We start from the raw sequence: 27207 nt of genomic DNA, 5'->3' as shown, positions 1-27207 counted from the left end.
TCCCTGTCTGGGTTAATTAGTGTTCTTTCTGAATCTTTCACAGAAATATCTTAGAGCTGCCTTTATTAGTGGTTTTATCTACAGTATAGAAACCCTGACCAGGCTTTCAGTTTGGCCTTAATACAGTGATATCTGCACTGACAATCCCTGTCCTTTGATTAAAAAGGGGTTTCAAGAACACTCATCGTTAACTATTGTTATAAGAAATCAGCTCCTCGGCATGGGGTTTAGTCTTTGAAACTTTTTTTTTTCCAGTCCAGGAATATGGATGGCATTGAAAGAAATGCCCCACGATTACCTGGAGTCAGATGGAGCATCAGCCCAGAATTCCACAAGAGGAAGTCATGGGTGTTGGTTTTTCTCACTCTGCACTGCTCCCCAGAAGTTCTCTACATAAAAGGATTCATTTATTCAGAATCAACTCTCTTCCCTGTCAAAATGCGTTAGCCGGAACCCCGAAGGTTGAGTGAGGCTGACAGACTCTGAAAATGCCCTCCCATAGAGACACCCTTCCGAAGCTGCTGATCTTCTTTCCCCTTTACCTGCCCCCATCCTGGATTCTTGGACGTGGGTGGTGGGGGAGGTAATATGGGGAGCATTTTATATCTTGAGGAGTTTCATATATTGTGTTTAAAGTCATTTCGTCTAGGCAGGGGTGAACTATAAAGAGCTTCTCCATATCTTTCTGTTCTCTTCTCTTTGCCCTGAAAGACACAAGTCATAATTACTTTCTAAACAATAGTCTCTGGATTTATTAAATTTCTCTTTTAATACTTGTATATCATATTTTTGTAACACTTTTTATTCATAGCACATTCTCAAACATTTCATTTGATATAGCCAGGTAAGGTGGGGAAGAAAGGCAGCTTCTAAAAATGTGTTTTCATTTTGTTTTGGGAAATCTGAGGTTAGAGAGGTGAAGGGGTTTAAAAAGTCCAATGGTAGCAGAAAAGACAGAACTACAGTTTACTGATACTAACTTTTGTTATGTACCATCTCTGATAAAAACTCACATCTCTTAAATTCTGTTAACAGACAATTGTGCCTTTACCCCTGAGTTATTTGCTACATATTTCACCCCACCTCAAAGGAGGCATCATGAAACTAGAGAATATACAAGGTGAGCAAGGCTGGATTAAGCTACTGGGTCACAGAATGAATAGGATGAAAAGATGCAAGATTTTAGTACAGGATTTAAGTTTTTATCATCATAAAATGTTTGGAAAGAGTAGCCAAATTATTAATTTGATTAATAATATAATTTGAACATGTGTTGAGCATATATGTATATACACACATATATACACACATATATATGACACACACATATATGTGTGTGTGTGTGTGTGTGTGTGTGTGTATATATGACTAGTCCAGGAACAATATTATGTGCTTAGGATACCAGGATGATATACAGTCTCTTTGGGAGAAACACACTTAAACAACATGGAAAAATTACACCCAAATGTCTTCTAGTTCAACATGGCAATTTGAGCCTTACGCATTTAATTCCCCTCCCTTACAAATTTATGTTTGCACAAATATATATGCAGACATATACATATATACATAGACATATGGGCGTCAAATAATGTGTGTGTGTGTATCACACCAAGATACATATTAGAAGAAATTTGCATCAGCATAGATAAGAAAAGAATCAGTATAAAATGTCCTGTTTACAGTATCAAATTGCAGGCTAGACTAATTCAAGATCCAGTAACTAAGAAGCCATGCTACAAAGCGGGTAAATGTACAATCCCATAGCTTGGAGGGAGGGAAAAATTAGGATAAATAAATAAATCTATCATACGTGGCTAACCATAACTTGGAAAGACACTTGTTATATTCCTGAAATTATTCATAAGGTTAGAATTTTATCCCAGCCACTTCAACCATTTCCTGTCTTCTTTATTTTCGTCTATATGGAGTTCCATCTACTTCACCTTTGATGGACTTAATCACAGGGTTGTAGCTGATGGACAGTGTCCCAGTTTCAAGGATGGGCTTTGCGATGTATTCTGTGTTTCGCCTTACCATCTTGTGCTCCTGTGATCCATCAAGAGAAGTACATGGCTCAGGTGTCTGTTACCTGCAAAAGAAAAAATGATTGCAACAATGCAAATCTGACCTGCAGCCAAGCCCATCCTTTCCTAACAAAGCCATACCTGATTCACAGAAGCAAGGAAAACAAGTAGTTGCTGTTGTAATCCATTAAGATCTTGAGATTGTTTGTCATACAAAATGATTATGGTAATAACTGACTGATACACCATGGCATAGGGTGCACGCTATTTAAAGTAGGACTTTACCGAAGAGGGTTTGTCGATGAGTGTCTTAGTCCATTTGGGCTGCTACCACAACGTACCATAGACTATGTATCTTACAAACAACAGAAATTTCTCACAATTCTGAAGGCTGGAGGGTCCATGATCAGGGCATTGGCAAATTCAGGGTCTGGTGAGACTCCGCTTTCTGATTTATAGATTTCATCCTCTCACTGTGTCCCCATATGATAACATAGAAAAGGCAACCCTCTGGGCCTATTTTATAAGGACATAATCCCACTTATGAAGGTTCCACCCTCATGATCTAATCACCTCCCAAAGGCCCTACCTTCTAATAGCCTCGCATTGCTGACTGGGCTTCAGCATGTTAATTTGGGGGTGATGGCACACACATTCAAACCATGGCACACACATTCAAACCATAGCCATGAGCAAAGTCATTTCAATTGGGGAGAAGAGGCAGTAGTCCAGCTAACTTCAGTGTTACAACCTACTCCAGGGAGTAAAAACAAAGAAACAACTATTTTGTAAATAGCAGCAAGGTTTGTTACATTATATTCCTCTTTCCAGTTGCTATAAACTAAGTGATATGCCAACCAGGCAGTAAGGTCCATCAGTGCAGGCAGCAGGAGCTAGAGGAGAAGGGGTGGGGCACTGGGGTCAAGCTTGATCTTTTAGAAATATAATTGGAGCAGACAGTGGACAGAGGCACACAGAGCCTGCCCTGTTGGTGTGCCTGGTTTGGAGGAAGCCTTCCTGTAAGAGTGTCACAACATGGGCATTTGCATTGTCCAGTAAACAATAACCGAGGCCCTGGTAAATTTTGGCTGCTACAACAAATGCAAGTGACAAACATCCGCAAACAGAGAAATAAACCCATGTCAGAAGAATCAAACCTTCCCAATGTATGAATGCCTGTAACTTTAGCTCCCTTCCTGCTCCTCACTTACAAGGACTGGTGCCCTTCTCTGGCAACATAAAAGTACAGGAAATAGAACAGAGTAGCCAGGCCAGTGTCAGTGGCTTGTTGGGAAAATGTCCCCATTTTATTTGGCATTCCTCGTGAGACTGTCTGTTGTCAAAGAGCCCCAGAGTAGGAGTCCAAGCCTGGGACTCTCAAGGATTTTGCTGATGTCCATGCTGAAGTCATTCAAATTGTGAGATTTGAGCTCTCTTGTTTGCCTAGGTCTTCCCCATTTCTCCAATGTTACCACGAGTGATTTGGAGATCTGGGGGATTGCCTTCCCAGGCATTGAATCATAGGCTAGTAATTTTTCAATCTAGTAATCCAAGACCTATAATAAATCTTGGAAAAACACCCTCGCAATATTGAATATGTGAATGGCATCCTTCCCTGTTTGGTAACACTGATGCAGTTTTCTAAAATGTATATGTTTTTACATAACACTGTGAATATAAGTGGAAATTTACTATGGTGTAGTTAAATATATAAGCTCTGTTTACCATCTTGAATGGAAGCTTGGAGGCATTTCCAAAATCTCATGGACAAAACTGACAATGGAATATATATGGTTGTGATTTGGAGGTTCTGTTTTGTTTGGGACGCTAAGAGATGAAATTATATAAAGAAAGTATACATAGAAAGAACTGAATAAAATTCTATGTATTCTTAACGTTTAGGGACCAAATAATGGAAATGACTCTACAAGAGGAAATTTAGAAGGAACTTTTTTTCAAAATTATAAGGACAAAATTCAAGGTATTGCACAGTCCTGCGGACCAAGAAAAGAGATAATTGAGAAAATTAGTGGGTGACGCCAAGTGACAAATACTGTTGGAAAATGGGTGTGGTGCAGGTTAAACTGACCATTGGATTGGAAGGTTGTGTAGTCCTGGAAGATCAGTATCAGGCAGGAGCCTGGGCCAGACTGCAGTGCTAGGAAATGAATAAGAAAGAGAGGGTAGGATGAAGTCAAACACATTTTCAGGAATTCAGTTAGCTGGTCATCGCTCTGCTGTATTCTAATTGTTTGTTCACTTGACTCTCCTCCCCAAAAGGTGGTAAGCTGTTGAGGGCAGACACTATATTTTTAATCTGTATAACCAGTATCTAACACAGAGTCTGGCACATGGTAAACATTCACAAACTGTTCCTGAATAAATGAATTACCAACCCTGGTGGCTGGTAAGTGCCATGTTGATAGACTTTCGTGTCACCTTTAGCAAAGAAGCTGGGAAAAGCCTGATACCCCCCAGGAAGGGTTCTCCAAAAGCCGTAGCAAAACTCTTTTTTTGTGCCACCTGGAATAGACACATTGCTGAAGCTACCGTCTGCAGAAACTGCAAGGGTAATTTTAGGTCATCAGGAGGTTATTTCCCTAAATGGAATACCTAGTCTCTTACTGGTTGAAAATCAAGTGTATTCTTGTCAGAGAGCTTTTGGTGCAGATACTGGAGAAGGCTTTGCTGGTTTGAACTAAAGCTTTCAGCCCTCATTCTATAAGCATTGGTTTTGGATCCACATTTAAAATGAAAAATGCTATTTAAAAATATCTGATAGTCCATTAAAGTTCATAGTTTTGTCGTCTTACCATCTCCTCTCAAAAGCAAGTGCTGGGCTGCGTTTCTCTCTGCTGGAAGTGGCTTTTACAATGACATAACACACAAAAGCTGATTGCCTCTTCTTGAAGGGGTATGATCTTCCCATCTCAGAACAGGTCACTTTTTAGAAAGCATTGTTCCAATTCAGCTAATTTCAGTCTGATCGTTTTCTTCTGTTCAATCTTCTAAAAAAGCATTCACTTTGCAACTCTCAATTCCATTCTGATTTTTTATACTTCATCTCTCATAAAGGATTTTTTTCTCTTTTTCCCACAGATACTAGTGTAGTCATATATCTACATACATTCATTTGAGTGTATGTGTGTGTGTAAATATATAAAACAATAATTTTTTACACATGCAGATATTTTACCATTAAGAAGATGATAAGAAATAGATGGATTAATTCATTTGGCCACAAAGAGTGGGAATGCTCTCCAAGTGTCCTGCTCCCTCAAAGGCAAGTGGGTTCAGTCTTCACCTCCTATCTTCTTTCCTGTTTAGAATGAACAGACCACAAAGATATTAACATCTCTCATTAAGTTTTCTTCTAGGTCTGGGTAATTTGCTAAAATCCCATTGGCTTCAGTCTGGGCTGTATTCTGATCTCTTTAGGCTCAGGGATACTGATTTTTTTCAGCTCTGCTTCTCCTTCAATCCTAGGCAACACCTACACATAGTAGGTATTAAATAAGCATGTCTGTTTGTTCACTGACTAGGTCACCTTTTAAAACCTTATTTTTAAATGTCTGATGGTGGTTTTCAATTTTGCATAACCTTTTGTAAAATGCCTCTCCTAGGCAACCAGTTTGGGCTGATCCCTTAGGACCTTTCTCAAGAACAGATTTGTATTATTTCAAAATGCAGACAACATTTGGTTGCAATGTTGGTAATCATTAAGATAATACATAACTACTTATCTGAAAGTATCAAAACAATCACAGGTATTTGTGGAATGACTAATGAATTCCTGAAAACATTTGACTCATTTTGTTGCACAAAGCAATCATTTACAGTGTGTAAGCCAAGTGTTACTCCATAGTAGAGAAAAGTGAAATGTCTTTATCTGCTGAATGTCACAAAGCCAGCAAATAGCAAACTAAAACAGGAAAACAAGTTTCTTGGCTCCAAGAGAAGTGAAGTTTCGTTTGTCGTTTGCTTGCTTTCCTTCACCAAAATTTTCTCCTAGCTGTTTAAAAAAATTCCTCTGCTCTTTTATTTGCTTCCCTAAAAATTCAGGGAATTTCCATTGTTCTTATTTAGTTTTGTGCCCTAATGTACTGTCTCTGTCTTCTGTGGCTATATACATGGTTCTCTCAGAGTGAGTGGTTTGTTTTTTTTTTTATTTTTTTTTTTTTAGCAAATTTGTAGCATGGTATTTTAAACACAGTCCTTCAAATAAAAATTTAAAAGGTTGGCATGTTAGGGCTGACCTTTACACAGAGTGAATCCAGCTTGACATTTCCCATGCTTGAAGATGAGACTTCTCCATGATTGCTTCCTCTCCCCACCCTCCCTGCCTTAATTATTCCTGATCTCTTCTACTGAAGTTTTGCTTAAGTGAACTCCATTGTACCTTACCAGAGGCCTCCCAGAAGAGCAGGTCAAAAGCAATTACCATAACAAAGTCATTGGCTTTTTCTTAGCACAATCAAGGCTTCTGGAAGGGTACTTTCATTGCCCTTCTGTGTCAGAGTTGGTACATAAAGGGTCGACTGCAGAATCCAGCACATCATCTCATACAACGCGTGCTCCGCAAATAGTGGCATCGTTGCAGCTGAGTCCTTGAATTCTTCTAGTGGAAGGAAGACACTAAGCATTAAAGCAGGATGAGGTATAGCTCTGTACTGCGTTGAATAGTGTTCACCCCTCACCCAATGTTTGTGTATTTAGAACCTCAGAAAGTGACCCTATTTGGAAACAGGGTCTTTGCAGATGTAATTGTTTAAGGTAAGATGAGGACAGACTGGATAGGATGGGCCCTAAATCCAATATGACTGGTGTTCTTATAAGAAAAAGAGAGGGCTTAGAAAGATATAGACACAGAGGGAAGTTGGCCATGTGAAGATGGAGGTAGAAATTGGAGTTATGCAGTTGTAAGCAAGTAATGCCAAGGATTGCCAGCAATACCAGAAACCAAAGAGAAAGGCATGGAACAGATCCTTCCGTAGACCCTCCAGATAGAGCCTGGCTCGGTAGATATCTTGATCTTAGTCTTCTAACTTCCAGGAAGAAGAGGGAATGAATTGATGTTGTTTTAAGATGTCTGGGTTTCAGAATTTTGTTATGCCAGCCGTAGGGAATAAATAGAAGATTCTACTTTTGAAAGACTTGTATCTTCTTAGAGAGGATAGCATATCTACAGAACCTAGTGTTGGGCAGTGGCTGCCCTGGTAGTTTAAGAGTGGCTTAGACAATTTAGAAAAGTGAGTTCTCAGTGAATACTGTGGTCAGCATAGTGACAATAGGAAGGTATGTGTTGAGATCGGCTTTGCAAGTTAAGTGGAACAGAGACAATTATAAAGAATGGAGAGGAGATACATTCCAGGGAGATGACTTGTTTGCTTCGTATTGAATTTGGGGAAGATGGTGGGGACTGTGGAGGGCCTTATACTAAGAAAAGGTGCAGGTTTTAAAACTGTACCATTTAGATGGTGGGGGTGGGGAAGTATTGAAGACTTCTAAACTTTAAGGAGAGGCATCTTTCATCCTTTCACTGGTTATTGATAAGGTTACTTTTCCATCCATTTCTCATATATTAAAAATGATAGGCAAGTCTGTATTGCTTAGAGGCAGGAAAAAGAAGCCCAAGCTTTGATTTTTCCTGACACTTTATTTTGAATGAATCACTGTCAGTTCTGGTTAGCCGGCTTTAATTTGACACAATCAATGAGATACAGTCATGTGTTGCTTAACGACGGGGATATGTTCTGAGAAATGCATCATTAGGCGATTACATTGTTGTGTGAACATGGTAGAGTGTACTTACACAGCCTTAGATGCCGTAGCCTACTGCATACCTAGGATGCAGGGGACAGTCGATTGCTCCTAGGCTAAAAACCTGTACAGCATGTTACTGTACTAAATACTACAGGCAATTATAATACGATGATAAGTATTTGTGTATCTAAACATAGAAATGGTGCAATATAAATATGGTATAAAAGATTAAAAAAAAATGGTATGCCTGTATAGGGTGGAAGTTGCTCTGGGAGAATTAGTGAGTGGTGAGTGAATATGAAGGCCTAGGACAGTACTGTACACGACACACTACCACAGACTTTATAAACATTATAGACATAAGGCACATTACATTTATAAAAACTATTTTCTTTTTTCAATCATGAATTAACTTTAGCTTGCTGTAACTTTATAATATTTTAATTTAAAAAAAAAATTTTGACTCTTTTGTAATAGCATTTAGCTTGAAACAAACACATTGTGCAGCCGTACAAAAATATTTTTGTGTCCTTATTCTGTAAGATATTTTTCTATTTTTAAAATGTTTATTTTTTTAACTTTTTAAACTTTTTTGTTAAAAACTCAAACACAAACAACACACATTAGCCTAGGCCTACACAGGGTCAGGATTATCAATATCACCGTCTTCCACCTCCGTATCTTGTCCACGGAAATGTTTTCAGGGGCCATACACACATGGAGCTGTCATCTCCTCAGGTAATTACACCTTCTTCTGGAGTACCTCCCGAAGGACTTGCCTGAGGCTGTTTTACAGCTATTTAAAAAAAAAAAAAAGACTCAGTACACTATAAAATAACATAAAAAGTATAGTAGAGTAAATATACGGTCATTTCTTAACATTATCAAGTATTATGTACTGTACATAATTCTATACACTATGTTTCTATATGACTAGCAGTACAGTAGGTTTGTTTACACCAGAAAACCACAAACATGTGGGCGATGCATTGTATTATGACTTCATGATGGCTCCTACATCACCAAGTGATAAGAATTTTTCACTTCCATTATAATCTTATGGTACTAGCATCGTATATGTAGTCCGTCATTGACCACAATGTTTACAGGCGGTGCCTGACTGTACTAGCAACCTGTGAAACTGTTTCTCTGAGCCTGGCATGTCATGGGATGGCCACTCAGAGATATTATGCTGTCTTTTTTCACTAAAGGGCTACTCTCCTGGGAGGCTGTTCTAGGAGAGCCTTCTTAACAGGCTAGGTGCATGAGTTCTGCACCCTACCTTGCAGGAATCGAGGCACGTCCTGCGCACTTGAACTCTGCAGCCTTTTATCCTTTCTTCTGAAAAGTGAGTCTGGCTCAAACAAAGCTTTCTCCCACACTTGGATACCATGGCAATTGTTTTTCTCCAACCATCAGCAGTATTTCTTTGTTGGCAATAGAGTAAATTCTAACGACAGTGAAATCTGGATAGGAGAGGCTTCACTTACGAGCCGTGACCACTCCAACGCCATTCATGTCAGGAATACCTGAGTAGGCCACGAGGGAATTGGTGGGAAAAGGAATGAAAAATGAGATTCTATAATGGTGTTTGTTTTTCCTACCTCAATTTTGATATTAAATTGATATATTTGCCATTGATAACCAGGTATTTAAAATGTCCAGGAGTTTTCTTCCCTTATAAAACTTTATTTTGTATTCAAAAAGTGCACTGTATTATTGAAAGGTTCAGGAGTGAGTACATTAAATAAAATAATAACATGCACAATGTCTGGCACATAGCAGGGGCTCAATATGTACGAAATAAAGTTATGAATAAAGTAGCACATGAGTTTCTAACTTTCACAAATATTTCTGGCCATATATATTTTCTAAGTGGGTTAAAGTATGTACTTTTATCATTTTGTTTTGCTAAATAAGATAGGAGTGTGCTTAATTTTCAGCACAAAGTTGAAGATTACTGTTGAAGTGAGTGAGATCTAACTTCTTCTGTAAATTAGTTCAAAAGCTGATGGCTATGTAGGGTCAAATAAATTAAAAGTTAATATATAAAATGATTCATAATAGACTATTACATCCATACGAGAAACAATCTGGGGGCCAAGGATAGAAATGAGTAAATACCATTTCTTACCTGGGGAACTCCCAAACAGACTTTTACTAGAGAAGGACAAATAAAAGGACAAATCACACTAAGATACATCATACTCTATGATAAAGAAAGGCTAGCATGGCAAGTGGGCCCAAGTAAGGGAGCTCCTACCTCTTTCAGAATTATACACAGAGACTCTGATAAAAGTCACCAGGCAAGTATCTACTTATACAACTGGGACTCAAAATGGATCAAAGCAGAGAGGTCGCTAGCATGGGGCCTAACATTAGGGGCCAGAGAAGAAACAAGTGTGATGTAATGATGCTGAGGTTCTAGAGTTTGGGGCTGGGGATCTTTAATTGGTGGAAGTGAAATTAACTCTGCAGTATGACCTATGTGATATTAGCTGTGTGGATAGGAGACCAGTAGAGCTTCCAGTAAGCATAATCCTTAGATATGGTTTAAAATGTCCCAAGGACATTCTTAGCTGCAAACACTATTTATGCTTCATTAACCTATGTTTACTTTCTAGATTGCACCTGTTGACACCCCCCAGCCTATGTTTCCAGGAAGATTCTCACATCCTTTCTTCCTGGTGAAAAGTTAATAAACAAGATGGTAGTGTTTCTGTTTTGGTATAGAGGAGAAATGAGAATTAACTATCAGAGAAAATTTTCTTTGGAAAGCGGAAGCTCTATAGTGGAGAAAAGGGAGGTTGTTTTGACTGTCAACATCTCAGAAAGAAAGTTGTGGTACTGTGTAATTACTTCAGGGATGTAGTTGGAAGTAATTACACACTCCAGGGTTGGAAGGTAGTGGTCAGTTGAATGCAGCTTTAGAGTGCCACAAATACACCCTCTGTGCCTCCAAGCTTGGCTTTGCAAACCATTGAAGAACTTCCCTTCAAGAACTTCCCGAGTCCTTTAATCTCTATTGTGAACTTGATCTTTATTTTCATGTGTTAGATAAAGTGATGTTAGTTCCCCTTTAAGACAATATGGTGTGTCCTTCATTGTGGAACTAGAAGAAGAGATAACAATTCCATATCGAGAGGCATAATCTTTGCTTAAAAAAGGAAAAAACAGTGGTACATCAAAATAAATTATCAGTAGGTATACAAAAAGGAGTTAAGTTATAGAAAACTCACTTACCACAAGCAATGTTAAAAAGTTTTATAATGTGATGCTTTTGTCTGGTGTGAAAAATAGTGTGTTGTGTGTTTATACACAAGAAGAGAGTGCAGCTGTGTGTATGGGCCCCTGATAGCTTTGAGAATGAGAGTACTGTGCTTTCAAAACACCACAAGGCAAATAGACAAGCAATACCTACACAAATGCTATGCTTAAGTTCCCCAAATTTCCACTCACGTTCTTTTCATTCCTTTTCTCTCACCTTCGAGATGTTTCTAGGGTAACTTCAATCTCAATCTCACAGACCTTTGCAAATCAGACTCAATTTGGGGAATTTCTGGGGAGAATAGAATGGAGCCAGTACTATGTTCTGGTGCTGCCTGCACAGAGGTGAGCAGGGAGCCAGGACTGCATTGGGAGAGAGGACTGTAGGTAGCACTGTGTGGGGTAGGGCTATGGTCAAGATTAAGGACAGCCTGGCCGTGAAGTCAGACCCTCCATCTGGCTTCTCTCTGGGCAAAGGACCTTCTGGGAACTTGGATGGGGAAGGCTACTCACCATAGCTCTCCATCCCTTCCTCACCTTTATAGGATTCCCTGTAGGTCTGTGGGTCCCCTTTAAAGTTACACTACTCCCTAGGCACCCTCAGAGAGCATCTCCCTAGACACCAAATAGAACACAACTTTTTCCTGGGATGACCCCGTCTGACATTTTCTGACCTGGATTATTGAGGTTAGGACCCCAATGACCCCTCTAAGTTTGGCTTTAGAGATCAGTGTATGCAGCTCTTCATCTTTACCTAGTGGATTCCCTGAGCACATCTAAAAGTCTCCCTTTTCAAGTGTTACATCAATATTAAGGTATGGAATGTTTTCCTAATAGCTGCATATACTAATTTTTAAAAATTTCTTTTATAAACTCTTTTAAATGCACTTTCATGTATAGAAGCAGACTTTAGATGTCTCCAAGTGACTTCCAGTTTTTCAGGTTGTCCCTTGACCTTTTAAAGATATGTTATTATTTTTTTAATCCCTCTTTCTATCATCTGAAAATAGAACTAGCAGGGAGAGAGGGAAGATTTTGTAAGCATCAGAAACAGTAAATGCAAAGACATTTCTTTGTTGTTCTGTACGTCAGAATAATAGGGCATTATTATTTCCCTGAGCATAGAGGAGAACTGAGTCTGAGAACTTTTGTTGCCCCAGGCAACAATGCTTATGGAGGTCAAGATATGGTTTCTCAGGCTTCTGAAATTGCTTTTAAAAAACACCTCCTATTCCCCATTAGGAGTAGAGCTGCAAAATATCAACAAGGGGCCTTGCTTTCTCTTTGAATAAGCTTTTCTACCTCTTTATCAGTTTCAGGAATGGACAACTGAGCTAGGCTCTGAGCACCAAGAAAGACATCTGCCATAGCTTTCCATCCCTCCTCCAACTTTATATTTCTAATCCTAACAGGGTGCTCAGGATTATTTATTAAATAATACATAATTTTTCAGTGATTAAATGAATGAAACAATTCTGGAGAAAGATAGCAGCTATAGAAAAGACAAATACATAGGGAGCCCAGGAAAGTGAAAAAATCAAATAGGGCTAGAGAGAAGGTGTTAGTCTTATGGAAACAGAAATTGTGATCAAGCCATAGAGAGTCTATTCGTTTCTAAGAAGTTTCCAAAATTCCAGAATTATTTCAAACACCTTGTAAGAGAAGGCATTTCTCCTAGAATAATAAGATGTTTTGTTTGTGTTTGTGTGTGCACGTGCCAAAACTTACTTAGTTGAAAATTTTTCTAAGAGTCTGATGAAGGAAAATTGCTACACTTTGGTCCCTTTTTATATCTTTTTTTCTGGGGGTATTATTTTTTATACCTGGTGATTATGACATCTTCCTATTTGTCATCAAGAAACTAATTATCTCTCTGCTTAGCATGTAACCTCATCATTAATAAGAATGTTAATGAAACTCAGTGGCTTATTGAGCTTTGGCACTTAATTTAAAGTTGTTCATCATCCCTAAAGCTAAGCATGGAGTGAGTCCAGATACCTCCAGATGTAGTCATGGATTTCTATCTACAAGGAGTCATCAAATCAATTTTTGTTGATGGCAAAACGAAGAATTCTATTTGGTAGGCTGTAGATGTAAACATACCATCCATCATTGACTTCATGATTTGGCCAGTCTTGGAGCTTTTTAAAGTAGTTCTGTCTAGCAAATTTTTTATTTAAGCCACCATCACAGAGGGGTGATTGAGCTAATACATTTACCTGCATTATCTCTTTTTCATTCCAACAGCAGCCCCAGTGCGTATGTGTTATTATCTCCATTTTAAAGAGGTGAAAACTAAAGAGATAAAACAGTATGGTCAAGATCGCAGTGCTAATACATGACAAGCCTCTTGCTCTTTAGTTTTCTTTTTTTTTTTTCTTTTTTTTTTTTTTTTGAGATGGAGTCTCACGCTGTTGCCCAGGCTGGAGTGCAGTGGCGCGATCTCGGCTCACTGCAAGCTCCGCCTCCCGGGTTCCCGCCATTCTCCTGCCTCAGCCTCCTGAGTAGCTGGGACTACAGGCGCCCGCCACCGCGCCCGGCTAATTTTTTGTATTTTTAGTAGAGACGGGGTTTCACTGTGGTCTCGATCTCCTGACCTTGTGATCCGCCCGCCTCGGCCTCCCAAAGTGCTGGGATTACAGGCTTGAGCCACCGCGCCCGGCCTTTAGTTTCCTTTAAGAATTATTTTTCTCTTTTCCTTTTCCCTTCCTCTCTCAATCTTTCTTATTTCATCTCTGCTGTCTCCATTTTTACTCATCTTTGTCTCTCTCTGACTCACTGTCTCTCACATTTCTTAATCTCTTCCTCCTCTTTCCCTCCTTCTGTACTACTCTTCCTTATTTCATTCTCCTCTCTGTACCTCTCACTCATTTCCCTCTCTCTTTACCACCTCATCTCCTTATTTAAAAAAATTAAATAAATAGCTGTAATGAGAACAGGAGGGATCTCATTCCTCTCTGCCTCATTCAATGGTTAAAAGAGAAGTGGACTTTGGCTTTTTCTTAAAAACTTATACATCTAATCTTGTAGAGAAGAGGCCTCGGGTTTAGGTGATGGGAATACCATCATATTTTAATGTGAATCACTTGCTATAAATTCCCATAACCATGACCTTCTTCTTGGCTTTACATTTCCCAAGCAGCATACTTTCAGGCCATGCCATGGAGAGGTTTATTTTTGGCATGAATAGTGACCCTAGTTTAGGAATCATAAGAGATTGGAGTATACTTTGGTTTCCAGGATATTCAGAAGGTGGAGTCAGAGACTTGCTTTGATAACTGTCTTATTCATTCTTCTCTCTGAGTCTATGTTCTTCTTCTGTAACATGGACAAAATGATACCTCTTCTGCCTACTTCACAGGTATGTCCTGAGGATCAAATTAAATACAGGATATAAAAGAACCTAAAAATGTCCTGCCTTAGAGTGAGGCCATAGCAGTTTCTTAAATAGGACAGAAAAAGCACTAATCATAAAAGTTAAAATGATAAATGAATTGTATTATGATTGACATGTCATTTCATATCATCAAAAGAAGCCACTAACAGAGAAAAAAAGGCAACCCTCAATTGGGAGAAGTTATTCACAATACGCCTATCCAACAAGGGCTCCTATTCAGAAAATATAAAGAACTCCTACCAATCACACACATACAAAAGCAGATGATTCTGTAGGAAAATATGCAAAAACTTGAACAGTAACTCCTTGAAAGAGGATCTCCAAATAGCTAATAAACAAATGAAAAGGTGCTTAATTTTAAATCCTTAGGCACTTCACAATAGAGGCCATCAAATGATGAATAAATGTATAAAATTGTGCTCAGTCAGGGACATGTGAATTAATCAAAATGTAATAATGTGTTTATACCACTACACTATCATCAACATTGCTTTTTTAAAAAAATGATCCTAAACACTGTGTGTTGGTGTATATGTGGGACTTTGGGACACTCAGACAGTGATGATGAGGGCTTACATTCTTAGAGTCATTGACTTTAAAATACTGTTGGGTATATGTACTCCAGTTGAACATACCATACACTGTACATCCCATGACTTAGCAATTCCATTTCTTATATTTTCCTATAAAATTTATATATATTCACCAAAAAATCCTGCATAACAATGTACATAGCAGAACTATTAGTAATACTGTGAAAAATAATTACCCTACTATCCACCAACAGGGAGCAAAAATGTGGTTTATTTATACAATGGAATGCTACACAGCAATGGGAATGAATGAACTACAACTACATACAATAATATGGCTGACTTTCAAATACAGCATTGACTGAAAGAAACAAGACATGAAAAAATAAATATCTCATTATTTCACTTATATAAAGTTCCCAAAAAGACAAAATGAATTGGTGGTAATAGACAACAGGTTAGTTTTTTATCAACTCCTGGAATAGAAGATAGTGACCGCGAGGCCAGCAGGGGGATTTCAATGGTTCTAGTAATATTCTTTCTTCTGAGCTAGGGGGTTACTTAGATGAGTGTATTCCAATCCCGAAAATTCAAATAGCTGAACACTTATGATCTGTGTACCATGCCGTAGATACATTATATCTCAATCCAAAGTTTTTAAACAATGCTATTCCATAAGATGGGTGGGATTCAGGTATAACAGGGATTTTTTTCCAGTGGGAGGAAATACATATTACTTATCAGAAATTCTATGCCTGGGAAAGATAAATTATGACCTGTTTCTAGTCAAGGAAAAAACTCAGGCTAAGAAAAATTCATGTATGTTTGAACTCAATGGAGATGAATCAGGAAATTGAAGAAAGTAGAAAATTTATGGTATGTTCCTAGATTGAAGAATAAGCAAGGCTGGCTAGAAATTGAAGGAAAGAGTGGTTGGCGTGAGGTTCTGGTGAAAATCTACTTTGAGTTTGTATTGAATTCTGTGTGTAATATATAGTCAGATAGACACAATTAAAGAGTTTCATCAGTTCCTGTCATGGAAGAAGAAACCACAAGATAGAGTAGAAGGGTCAAGGACTCAATATGGGTCTGAAATCCAACGTGAAACGAAGGGGAGAGACATGATGGAATAAATGACAGTTGGCACAAAGATATAGCCCTTGCACATGAAGCTACTGAAGCCTGTAAATTCCTTTTTATTAAACCAAACTATCACATATTATGACAGAAATTAAACTCAACATCTGTTCTAAGAGTTTTCACAGAACTGGGACTTCATTATGAGTGTATATATTTGTCCACATACACCATATATATGAACAGTGAGGAATCTCATCTATTCTCACATTAATATGTGGCAGAACTGTAATTCTTGTTTTTTTAAAGACTTGTTTAAAAACCTGGCGGTCTTCTCTTCCTTCCCAGCCAAAATGGAGTAGTAGATTGCACTCCATTTATGAACCAGCCATACATTAGCTTGCAGCGTGGGTAGGATTACCATAAATTAAGGCAAAACTACAACACTAAGCAAAAGAACAGAATGTGTTTGGCAATGGGCTATCCTTGACTTTGTAATCATTTGTTTTAATTCTAATCTGCACACTCCAGTAATCCGCCAGCCAAAGAGGCTTGTGAATTAGCAAGGTTTTGCTGTTTATAAAACACTTGCATAAATATATGTGGAGACTATGTTTGCACCCAGGGTGTGCATTTTTGTGTACAGATGCATCCGTGTGGGACTGGGCACAGCTCTGGATGTCTTGGGGACAATGGGAATGTGTAGGTCTGGGTATCTGTGTATTGTGTTATACATCAGTGTGTGAGGAGGAGTTGGGAGTTGTCATGCATACAGTTGTGCTGGCAAGAATTTGCTGACAAAGGATGGAGACACTCAGAGGTTTATGAACTCACTGCCTAGTCTACTTTATTACAATAAGTGTAAATTTGTAGCAGACAATGACATTGGGGATGTTTTGTAGAAAAGGTTATAGGGAGAAGAGGTGACCTGCTTACAGTCACATGGATATTGGAGACAGGATACAGATTTCTCCTGAAAATAACTACAGAATGAGTTTGTTTTCAAGTCCATTGAGTAACAATGGCTCTGAGAGTAATCCAAATCAGAAGTCTAAAACTTGAAGACAGGCAATCCCCATCTAGGGTATCCTTAGTGTCACTTCCTTTGTTTGCTTTGCTGTGGTGAAATGACGGCCACTGTCCTACTTACCAGAGCCACTGGGCACTAAAGACGGAAGCAGAGCGAGAATACAAGGAGGCATTTCTGTCGGTCTGTTTTAACTCACAGATCTTGGTATCGGTGGAGTGTGTATATGCCAGTGTACCTCCACATGACCATGCCTGGCTTTAGGTATACAGAAACTAAGTATTAAAATTACTAAGTAGCGTACTATATACTACGAGGTCAAGGTCAGTAAGAGTCTCCCTCCCACACTTAGTTATGCATGAAATTATTCTAAAAAGAGGAAAGGGCTTTTTATTATACGTAATGGGGATTAGCAACTGGGCTCCCTAAGAACCCTGGAGTTTACTGAAGGGATAAGAAACTGATATAAGAACACAATCCCAAGAACAGGGCTAAAGACTGACGAAAGAAGAGAGTATGATGATACTAGGAATAGGGAAAGCATAAGAAACGGAAGCAGGACCCATAAGCTAAGTTTTAGTGATGCAGAGTTTGCTGAGCGTTGGCTCTGTGTGTGTGAATGTTGGGCATGTACACACATGAACACATATTGAATATATAAATTATCAGCACATTTTCTCTGTTATGAAGTATTTAAGTGCCAAGATATAGGTGGTTCTTGGAAGTACTTGCAGAGCATATGCTGTGCTATTCCACCATCTGTACCAGCCCTTTGGACCAGATTCTGTTGCTTTGCTTTGGGGCAAGAAAGAAGGAAATGAGCAGATTTCTCCCTCATTTGTGGTTCTTCTGCCCCTACCAGCTCATTCTTGTGACTCCACCACCAATGGGTCTCATTCACCCTTCTCCCTGTGGTGCACTTGAAACTTGATCTTTCACAGTGAAGAAATGGCTCTGTTGTCACCTACAAGGGGAAAATTCCATCCTGTTCTCAACAACATATTTGTGCAAACTCTTTTCTAGAACATCATGTCTTTTTCTCTCCCTTAAGGACCTCATGAATACCACTCCCAGCTGCAATTGCCTTCCTAGCCTTGCTGGATAATCTAGCCAAACCTAGATCTGATCAGTGTCTGTGCACAACTTTTAAAACAGAATCTAAATCCTTTATTTAACTAGATAAAAATGCTTATGACCAGGTTTTGCCTACCTTGCTGACTTTATGTCTCACTATTATACATCTTCTCTTGTCCCTACCACTTACATGTATGTGAAGTTATACAAATTTGTCATGTACTTAGGATGCCAAATACGTTCTTTCCTTAACCTGAAAGGAAGTGAGGCAGTAGGCATCCCTCCCCAAGCCCCCACCTCACCAAGCTTTCTATCCCTGATGCATCACATCTGGCCTTGTAAAACACCATAATCCTTCAAACTTTTCTGGCTGAGTCATGGAAAGAGAGACTTTTCCATTTGTCCTCTAAAAATAAAAAAAGCTTTTTTTTTTTTTTTTTTTTTTTAATGAAAACGGTAAGGGAAAAAATAGAAAGAAAAAAAGCATGTGATAAAACCTAGAATTTATTAAATTCTACAAAATGGGTTCCTTATTAAAATAACTTGCCCCCAAAGAACTTAGCTATCCCAGTTTTCTCATTCCAACCCTGCCTTTGCTGACCCAGGGCATAAATAGATTTCCTGAGACCTTGGCCAGTCTTAAGCTGCAGTCTTGGGAGTCTTTCTCCCACACTCCAAGGGACATTGCTGATTCATAGTGCTTGTTCTGGGAATTTGAAAAGGGCAATCAGAAGTTACACTGCATGATTTTTCATCTCCATGCTCACACAGAGGGTTGTGATAAGGTCACTGAGTAAGATGACCTCCAGGATTCTCCCTCCTTGGTCTTCTCTCCCTGGAATCCTCCCCAGCATCCTAACCTCATTTTTATTTTTTTCACCATGCATCTGGAACTTGCTTTTCCTGTGTCCTTTAGGTGATACTCGTATGACCAAACTTAGAGTAGAGGAGACACACTTAGTAATTAATGACTATCTGGGGCCTCTTAATGACGCAGTTTGTCATATGGAGAGAGTGATGAGATGGAAGACTTGAAGCACCACTTATGGGGTGATAAGATCCATTCTCCTCTTGGCTGCCTCTTGGTTGCCATGGCAACACCATTGCTATAGGGCTCTGTGACTGTGTGAGGGGGTTGCAGGAATAAATGTGTGGCAGCCTTTGGGAGTCAGTCCTGATGCTAAAGGATCTCCCTCCTTCCCCTGAGTAGCATTTCCTCTGCTCTCATCAGTAAATGGGGAGAATATGAAATTGCCCTTTTGAAGACATTGGTTAGTATGGTTCAGAGACTGTGGTTAATGCTTGGTTATGAAGAGTTGAAAACTAGAAGAGCCAAACAGAAGTTCTCTTCTGCTGAGGACTGGCATTCATGGCAGTGAAGAGTGAAGCTGGGCTTTGACAGTAAACATCGTAGGAAATCTTGATGCATGGAGACCTCTTCATTCTATGGAGCACTGGGTGTTAGAGCAGAGCTGGCTCTTTAATTCTTTGATTGTCCTGGGCTGGTGGTTCTCAGTATGGGTCCTGCCTCTTTTTCACTTTTATATATGTATATTAGCTCTACTTATTATTCCAGTCCATAGGCATGTTTGCTGTATTCCAATTCTAAGCAGGACCATGGTTCCTGAGCTTGCACTATTTTTTAACCAAATGCATAATTCTGCAGGGACTATAAGGCATATTGATGTGAGCATCTCACTCAATTATGGGGTCATCTCTGCTTCTTGCTCTCAGTTGCTGTATCTACTCTCATTGTGTAGGATGTCTATACTTTAAAATATTTTAGTTTATTCACCTTGGTTCCTCTTAGGAAGAGCATTGTGAGAATTTGCAAACACATTTTGATAAGTATTTTGAAATGGCGGTGATATCCAATAAGAGGGGCACAAGTAGTGAACTACAGTCATGAAACAGGCTTCTAAGAAGAGTGGTGATGGCTACTTGGAGGGGGTTACTTTCACTCAGTCCTGTGAGGGCTGGTCAAAATTTACAGAGATGAACTGCTCCACATACAGCAAAGGGGAAAACCAGTAATTCAGGGAAATTCCAGACTGGAGAAGAGAAGAACCAGATAGCAATTTAGATGCTAGAAACAAGAATGTGTGAGAAATGGAAAGAGAAACTTCCCTCAGCACATGTACAGCCTGGGTGTTTGATACTGAGGCAAGAGTACAGATCATGTAGCAGAGCCCTGCCCAGGACTTCATGGATCTTTGATACAGAACTCAGAATATGACTGGTGTGACTGGATTCCCTGAGAGGACTGTTGAAGGTTGGAGTTCTACTTCCTGGTTCACAGGGGCAGAGGATAGATGCCATCTCAGGAAGTGAGAAGGTTGGAGTTCTGCTTCCCGGTTCACAGGGTCAGGGGACAGGTGCCATCTCAGGGAGTAAAGAGCAAACAGTGGCCATGTAGCCAGGGCCAGCACATCTGCTTGCCACATGAGGTTGGAGCACAGAAGCTTCCAGAAGAGATAGCCTTCCATCCCTTCTTTGAATATTTAATCACTGGTAGTTTGGGGCATGTGCAGCACCATTTCCCTATTTAATGAGATCTACAAAGAGGCTGATTTTGCTCATCTTAAGGTGTCACAGACAGATATTGTTCAGGATTATTAAAAATGTTACTCTGCAGTTATACAGTAGCTTAAGTGCTATAATCTCACCCAATGCCTCCTTGAGATTAGTCCCATGTTCTCTTATTAATCAGTCTCTAGCATGTTATTCAGTTGGCTTTTCACAAACCAAGATGGCAAAAATAAAATTGTAAATCCTCTAAGTCTGTAAAATGCAAAGTAGCTCCCTTATATTCTCTCAATTATACTAAGCAGGTCAGAATGTTTTTGCCTATTTTCTAGCTGAGAACATGTTGAGCATATTTTCTGAATAAAAGCATCTGATTTTACCAAGTGTTATTTTCTGGTATATTAATCCATTTATATGGAAAATCCCAGACATAAAAATTAAATTGATTTATGTATATATTTGTTCAATCAGCAAAATATATGTACATATATACACACATATATATACTCACACACACACACATATATATATATTAAAAGGACATAAGTGCCTAAACCTAAGATAGAACAGGAAAGTTTAGATTATAGGGTTGGTTTATCTGCCACACACACGGTTTAACTGCCAGTGTAGTATAGAATTAGATCATTTATCTCTGGTTCCCTGCCTGTGCACTCAAGAACTCTAACTCCTACCTTCTTGTTCACTGTCATCCCTCCCATGAAATTTTTATTCCTGGTCTCTTCGATTCTCAATCAGCATTTCTCTGACCTGTATTAGAAAAAGGTGATATGTAGATTCCTCCTCCTGGGAAATGGTATAGATCCCCAATCTCATAAATTAATTTATGACTCTTCGTGGAGTACATATTTGCATTTTAGAAAGAGGCTTTGTGGAAATCCCACTGGAGTCAGTTTGCTACTGAGAGAATATAAATCAAAGTTTAGCAGACCACCCAGCTTTTGGTGACCAGGTGGTAGAGCAAACCTAAGACGCTTGCCCTAGGCCCCTTGAGGTTTTATTATCATTTTGGAGTTGCTTTGCTTACTGGAATTTGTGTATTTACAGACAATACTTTTATCTTTGGGTCCTCCAATTGAATTGGGGATATAGGATCTCAAAATCTCTCTCAGGGGCCACGTAAACTCAAATGCCTTGAGAGTCATTTCGAAAATACCTTCTGAAGAGGACAGAGGGCAGTGAGGACCATGAAAAAGGTGGCAAATGAGATTACACCTAATCCACATATAAACATTTAAACTTATGGGTATAAATATGTATTTAAAAAATAATATACTGTAGTACCATTCAAATAAAGCAAACCTATAGCCATAAGGAGTCAAAAATCCTTTAGTTTAAATGCCTTCAAATATTATCTGGAATTGAAAATTAATTTCAAAGTTGAAAAGGAAAAATCAGAAAGGCCCACAGAGGAGTAGCCCAACTTTGATGCTTTAGTCAGCAATGAATCTTATAGATTGATGTGCAGTGCATTCTGTTGAAGGCTTATCAGCCCACTAAGGCCTGGTGGGAACCTTGAATTATATACTATGCAGAGCCAGGGATCAGAATAGGCATCACAGGAAGACATATTTCTGTCTCTGAACCTGTTGTTGCAGGAATGAGAGGACAATGAGGGCGATGACACAAGGTCAGAGGACAATCAATTCGTTAGTCAAGTATTTAGGAAAATAGCATTCAGAGTTGAGCTCCGTATCTTGAACAAATGGCTTGGGGAAAAACATGTTTTCTGTCTGAATATTGTCTTACTAAATTTTGTGTTAAACTGGTCAGTGATGTAAGTCATTTTGAACTATTGGATTTATTTTTTACATTTAGATTCACATCTTCAATATAGTACATTAGAGTTTCAACCCAACCACTATCAGATTCCACATTGGGAATGGTTGGGATAAGAGGTTATCAAATAAACAATTAGAATCATAAGGGAGGAGAGAAGGTGTTATTCTAGTGGTGTTGCTTCAGGGGATATGTTTGTTAGTATTTGGCTTCGTTGAAATGTGCACATTCAATTTGGGAGATCTTGTGAGGCTTTTTAAAGTTTAATTGCTGCAAATCTCTTGTTATCATGGTTTCCTGTGAGATTTACACAGTCCTAAATGCTTTCCAGTTTGAAAATTATTCTTTCCCATATTGTTTTGCCTGAAAACGTCGGGTGTGCTGAAATATACAAAAGAATAGCATTCCTTCCCAGGAGCAAGGGAAAATATGTGTTAGTTTGCTAGGGCTGTCATCACAAAGTACTGTAGACTGGGAGGCTTAAACAACAGAAATTTATTTTCTTACAGTTCTGGAGGCTGGGAGTTTGAGATCTAGGGGTCGACAGATTTGATGCCCTCTTTGGCCTCTCTCCTTGGCTTGCAGATGGTTGCCTTCTTGCTGTATCCTCACATGGTCTCTCTTCTGTGAGTGTGCCTCCTTGGTGTGCTCTTTGTATGTCCTAATTTCCTCTTCTTATAAGGATGTCAGATTGGATTAGGGCCTACCACAATAGCTTCATTTTAACCCGATCTTCTCTTTAAAGCCACGACCTATCTCCAAATATAGTCACATTCTGAAGTGCTAGGGGTTAGGATTTCAGCAGATAAATTTGAGGATGAGGAAAACAACTCAGCCCTAAAAAAGTACAACTGCCTTCATGGTTAGACTGAATGACAGGTGAGGTCTCTTTTAGGCCTCTCCAGATAGGATCTTCTGAAGCTAGAACTTGCTTCATTTATAGTTTCTTAAAAAACAGATGAACATGTATAGACCTGGTTTCCCATCTGTCTTTTTGCACTACATTGGCCGTATCACATCAGCTTTCCTCGAAGAACTGGGCTTGAGACATGACTTCCTGTTTCAGGAGCTGTTTCCCTACTCTCACCATCATCCCCAATCACAACTGTTCTAATTCCTATGTTAGTCAGAAAAGAATATCAAATAGGGATGATAAAAATATAGATTGTTAAGACAGAGGAGAGGCTGCAATGAAATGTTTTCCTTAAGGGAACTTGAATATGTTAACACATCTTCATGAGAAATGGTGGTTCCAGAGCAAAAGTACTGGGGTTGGAGCCCAGGATAGAGATGCCAGAGACATGTCTAAGGTAAAATTCTAATATGATGACTTATTAAATATGGCATATAAAAGAGCAAAGCATTTAGAATACCTCCGTGAGTTCTTCTATAGATGGCAGAGTCATTTACAAAGATGACTAGCAAAGAAGGGAGTTTATTTTAAAAGTTATCTAAAAGCATATATGTACATATATGCATAACTATGCACTTTATATGTATATATATCTATTATGTGTGTGTGTGTATATATATGTTTATAACCATATACACATTTTTAAACTGTGCCAGCTAAGCAGAGGTTCTGCAGTCTTTCAAAGAAGCCCAATCACAGAGTTTGACTTCTTTAATGGTTAGCAGAAGCATAGCCTAAGGCTAAGGTGCCCTAGAGCTGTTCTGTTTTAAATAGATGAATGCAAGAACTAGGCTTGTCCATATTAAAACACGTGGCATTTATATCCTAGGTGAAATAGCATGCACTGTGAGAAAAGGAATCATATGAATAAGGTTCCAGACACAGAATTTAAAAATATATGTATTGAATTGCAGGATTATCAATAATGTAGTTTTTTAGTTTTTTGGTACAATTCCTTTTTATCCTCAGATAATGATCACTGCTCCACAGTAACTAATTGACAGTAAATAATGTGTGGAAAAGGGTGTGGAATAAAACATTCATAGCAAACATTCCATTTTGTGATTAAGGATCATTAGATGCATTAACTGCCTTACTAATGAATGCATTGTTAATTACTTGTTAGCACGTTGGCCAGGCAAATTACTTAGAACACTGCTGACTCTTGTGAGAAGATATGTTGGCAGTAAAAAATGGAAATATTAGGGAACATTTACAGAAACAACAAACTCTTAAGCTCAACTTTATCCAAGATGACATCAATTTCTTGCTGAATTTTTATGCAAAATCCATCCATATAAATTGATTATTAATACAAAAATGTGGTAGAAGCTGAAAGATGGGCTTTTTGGTTTGAGTTAATAAATGGCTTCATTTAAGGGAAAACAAAGTCTTCTGTTGCCACAAAGACACATTCCTGCATGTGAGTTAAACATCGCTGCTAAGCCCAACTTTACGGGAAAGAATTCAAGGGAGAGCTGGAGATGGAAGAAAACAGCTTCATTGAAGAGGCAGTGTTACTACAGTTTTGTGACTGCTCTGGCAGAGCAGGGCTACCCCGTAAGCAGAAAGTAGCAGTCACATTCATACCCACTGTTAATAACATGCAGATTAAGGGGTAGTTTATACAGAAATTTCTAGGGAAGGGGTAGTGAGTAACCTTTGGGTCATCGGGCCATTCCCATGGAAAGGGGTGGTAACTCCCGGGTGTTGCCATGGCAATGATAAATTGACGTGGCACACTGATGGTTGTGTCTGATTAGAAAACTGCCTCCTCCCTCATCCCTGTTTAGCTAGTCCTCAATCTGGTCCAGTGTCCAAGCCCCACCTTTGGAGTCAAGTCCTGTCTCCCACCTGAATACTACTAAGTTTCAATATCATTAAAACCAAATTGTACCACTCAGAGATAATTTTAATATAAGTGTGGAATGGTTTGTCTCTTCCAATACCTCTTTAACATTTACATTTAGTTTAAGTGTCTGGCATCAATTTCAATGCTGAAACATGATGAAGCTGAAAATTGCAGACTATCCCTAAACCAGCCCTCATGTAACCAACTCACCAGAATAAAAGTTGGACGCTCTACCTGTAAACCTACTGAGCAGTGTCCACGGGGCTCTTGTCTCATGGACTGCAGGCTCCTCTCCCCTGTTCTGGTGCATACTGCTCCCACTTTTTGTAATGTCCTTACTATGACTCAATAAATATGTTGAGACTGGTTGCCCTTGCCACTGTAATTGCATGGCTCAGTGAACTGATACTGGATAAATATCAGTGAAATCAGTAAGTCATTAATTGCAAAAAAGTTTCAGATTTTCTGGGAAGCTGAGGTGCTAAATAATTGCTGTCAAAGTCTGGTAAGACAACCAAAAAAGGTAAGGAAAAAGATTGTAAAATTCTAGGATTCTGAGCTGTGATGACCTCTTCATAGTCTTTGCAATCTCCCTCTCATTTAAAGACATCAAAAAAATGAAATTGTAGACCATGTATCATAAATGTGGCTTTCAGAAGAAAACTTTGTGGAACTCTCATCAGAGAACCTGAGCACAACAAAAAGGCCTGGCTGGGCTTGGTGGCTTATGCCTGTAATCCCAACAGTTTGGGAGGCCAGGGCAGGAGGATCCCTTGAGTCCAGGAGCTTGAGACCAGCATGGGAAATAGAGAGAGATCCTGTCTCTACAGAAAAAAAAAGTTTTAAAAATATCCAGCCTGGTGGTATGCACCTGTGGTCCCAGGTACTCAGGATGCTGAGGTGGGAGGACCGCTTGAGTCCAGGAGCTTGATGTTGCCGTGAGCTATGACTGTGCCACTGTACTCCAGCCTGGGTGACACAGTGAGACCCTGCCTCAAAACAAAAACAAAAGACTGAAAGAAATTATAAAAAAGGCATTGGCCTTGCATCATAAGCATAGTTAATGAATGCACATTTGTGTATCTTAAGTGAAAACACAATGTTTAAGCAATAAGTGTTTATTTAAATAACTCTGCTTTACAGTCTTTTAAAATTAATTGGCCGGTTACTGACTTTGAATGCTCTAGATTGGAAGAGTTTCTATTGTATATGGAAGTGAGAAACAACAGTGTACAAAATATTTACATTATAATCGTACTTTAAAAACTACTCTACATATGTAAGCATGTATACGTATTTTTAGAAAAAGCCGATGAGAATATTAATATTTAATGTTGGGTGCCATGTTGACTCCTGGCTTTTATTTTCTTTGTTATATTTTTCTATAGTAAAATTTCCTATAATTCTCTCCTATTACATTTATAATGAGATTATAAACCTGTAAATGCTATTTAACGCCCTGTGTTTTCAGCTCTTCTGTCTCAGACTCTATCCTCGTATCTCCCAGCAGAGGCATTTGACCATTCCTGAGGACAGAGTGCTCAGAACCTCCCACAAGACAACGTTCACAGCAGGGCTGGTCTGTGCTTCTCCTGAATCACACCCAGGGGCTTCATTCCTAAGGACCTTTATAAATGTGTCCTTATTTACAAAGTTTCTTCAGAATCCAAGAAGAAACTCAGCATTCTGAGTACCTGGGACCACAGGAAAAACTCAGAAGTAGGGTCTCTGAGTTTCAAAAACAAAAAACAAAAATTCTCCCTTTGCTTTGTTTTAGTTTGCCACAGTCACCATGGTTTGCTGATAATTGAGGATACACAATCTAAGTACTTGGAACCTCAGCAACATTTATAAATGTTTCAAATTAGTTATAGTTTATTATATCCTTTTTTTTCTTTGCAGCCATGTTCTGAAAAAAAAAAAAAAAAAGACATTAGTTGAACCTGAAGCTATA

The 27207-nt window shown here is 38.9% G+C and overlaps 1 long non-coding RNA gene across 1 annotated transcript; it reads right to left on the bottom strand.

Moving 5' to 3' along the window:
• Positions 1 to 580: 580 nt before the first annotated feature.
• LOC105479849 (uncharacterized) lies at positions 581 to 5433 on the bottom strand. The gene is made up of 3 exons (XR_986125.3): positions 5224 to 5433; positions 2038 to 2092; positions 581 to 704 (listed from the first exon to the last, which is right to left on the bottom strand). It is a non-coding gene; the product is annotated as an uncharacterized lncRNA (long non-coding RNA).
• Positions 5434 to 27207: the final 21774 nt, after the last annotated feature.

Source organism: Macaca nemestrina, chromosome 13 (assembly GCF_043159975.1).
Source record: "Macaca nemestrina isolate mMacNem1 chromosome 13, mMacNem.hap1, whole genome shotgun sequence".
In the NCBI taxonomy this organism is placed as follows: Eukaryota; Metazoa; Chordata; class Mammalia; order Primates; family Cercopithecidae; genus Macaca; species Macaca nemestrina.
The sequence above is the reverse complement of the archived record's forward strand: the minus strand, read 5'-3'. Positions and strand labels throughout refer to the sequence as shown.